Genomic DNA, 2,461 nt, shown 5'->3' on the forward strand with positions numbered 1-2,461 from the left:
ACCTTCCTCATATCTCTCAGCCTTCACAGAATTGAAGAAAGTTAGTGCCTTGCTCTGGATTCACTTTTGGTTTAAGGAAATGTTTTGATGGATTTGATCCTACATCCAGACCACTAAAATGTCTCCATTTCAACAATCCATTTCCTTGTCTTATCATTCACATGTGTACGCTGGGGTAGCACTTTTAATTTTACTCAAGAATTCTTCTTTTGTAATCACACCTTGGCTAATTTTTAGGCACAAGATGCTTACCCAGGCCTATCTCAACTTTCTGCAAGCCTTTCTCACCAAGCTTAATCAAGTCTACCTTTGTAGCTCTTTTCGACCTTCTTCATCCAATTCCCCTTCCTTCACCCTCTGTCTCTGGTAATGAAAAATCTGATCTCTTTTTCCATGAGTTTGTTTGTATGCCTTGTTGTTTGTCTTGAAGTATAATTGACCTACCACACTGTATTAGTTCTTATTATACAACATGAAGATCAGAGCTGTACCAGAGAATGAGGAGCTTATTGAAGCAATGTGGATTCTTAAGAAGACTTCTCAAAGTGGAAAGCTGAAGAATGACTGAGTAAGCATCACTGATTCTACCCCCTTGGGCATCACTGATACAGAAGCTTAGCAGAGCACCTGGTATTTTCTTGTTGGATCAAAGAGAAAGATTCTCAACCATGCCTGAAATAGAAACAAATCACAGAGACTCTGAATTGTTTTCCCCACCCTCTGGTGTTCAAGGAATGACAGAACCTGATAGAACAGCTTTTAAAAAGACAGACGTCATCCCTGAGCTTAAAGAGAGGAAAGAAATACTCAATAAAGTGTTGTGATCCCTTGAAAGGACAACACTGCAGGATCCAGGCCTAAAATGTGTGATTGAAGATCCAGAAGATGAAGAAGGTAGACTATTTATGTTGGATCCCTATAAAATGTTTACCACTGATTCCTTTGAGGAAGAATAACTCAGTATTTTAAAGCATCTTAATGTCAATCCACAGATATTGAAATATAATTTGGAACTAGCTTATGGAAACTTTAAGTCTGAAGAAATCTTGAGAGCTGTGCTTCCTGAAGGTCAAGATGTGACCTCAGGGTTTAGCAGAGTCGGGCACACTGCCCACCTGAAACTTTGAGTTCACCAACCACCTTACAAGCATTTAATTGGCCAAGTTATGATTGGCAAAAATCCAGGAATCACATCAGCAGTAAATAAAATCAATAATACTGATAATACTGAAATTTCCAAATTTCAGTATCTGGAGAGGAGAATATGGTGACCAAGGTTTGAGAAAACAATTACACCTATGAATTTGATTTTTCAAAAGTCTACTGGAATCCTTGTCTCTCCACAGAACACAATCATATCACAGAACTTCTCAAATCTGGGGATGTCCTATTTGATGTTTTTGCTAGGACTGGGCCCTTGGCCATTCCAGCAGCAAAGAAAAACTTCACTGTGTTTGCTAGTGATGTTAATCCTAAATCCTATAAATGGCTACTGCACAATTGTAAATTAGTTAAAATGCACCAAATGGTAAAAGTCTTTAAGTTGGATGGGAAAGATTTCCTGCAAGGACCAATCAGAGAAGAGTTAATGCAGCAGCTGGGGCCACTGTCAAAAGGAAGAAAACACTCTGTGCGCATTGTCATGAACTTGACAGCAAAGGCTACTGAGTTTCTCACCACTTTTAAAGCACTCTTAGATGGCAGCCATGTGGCAGTGAGCTCCTTCCTATTGTGCACTGTTACAACTTTAGCTAATCCAAATAAGGAGGTTCAGCAACGAGCTGAAACTGTATTAGGCATCTCCTAGGAAGCATGCAGTTCAGTTCACTTAGTAAAAAATGTGGCCCCTAATAACAAAGCGTTATGCATCACTTTTCAGATTCCTGCTGCTATACTTTACAAGAACGAGATTGTAAAATAGGAAAATCATAAAGATCCACCTCTTAAATGCACAAATTGCTTCGGTCACTTAATTGGAAATAGTTTTTCCATCTCCCCACTAGACCTTTGTGATAGTGAACTATTAAACACTTTTATTTTACCCTCGCTGGCTTCCCATACATACAGCATGGTGTTATTTTCTATGCACTGTCTAAATGACCACCAACATAAGCCTAGTTATGTTATGTCACCACAAAGATATTATTACTTCATTCTGGACTGTATTCTCCACATTATTGTTTTATACTTGTGACTTATTTGTTTTGCAGTGGAAATCGATACCTCTTAATGTCCCTTGCTTGTTTCTTTCCTCGCTCCCACCAAGCATCATGGTAAGCACATGTTTTTTTCTCTGTATCTACGACTGCTTCTATTTTGTTATGTCTCTTCAGTTTTTTGTCATTTAGATTGCACATTCATTTCCTCAGTTTAGTTCAGTTGCTCAGTCGTGTCACTCTTTGTGACCCCATGAACAGCAGCACGCCAGGCCTCCTTGTCCATCACCAACTCCTGGAGTCCA

The 2,461-nt window shown here is 39.1% G+C and overlaps 1 pseudogene; it reads left to right on the forward strand.

Annotated features, from left to right (window-relative positions):
* The first annotated feature begins 497 nt into the window (after positions 1-497).
* Positions 498-2,194, forward strand: LOC104992092 (annotated as a pseudogene).
* The last annotated feature ends 267 nt before the right edge of the window (positions 2,195-2,461 follow it).

This window comes from Bison bison, unplaced genomic scaffold, assembly GCF_000754665.1.
Source record: "Bison bison bison isolate TAMUID 2011002044 unplaced genomic scaffold, Bison_UMD1.0 scf7180017864210, whole genome shotgun sequence".
NCBI classification, from domain to species: domain Eukaryota; kingdom Metazoa; phylum Chordata; class Mammalia; order Artiodactyla; family Bovidae; genus Bison; species Bison bison.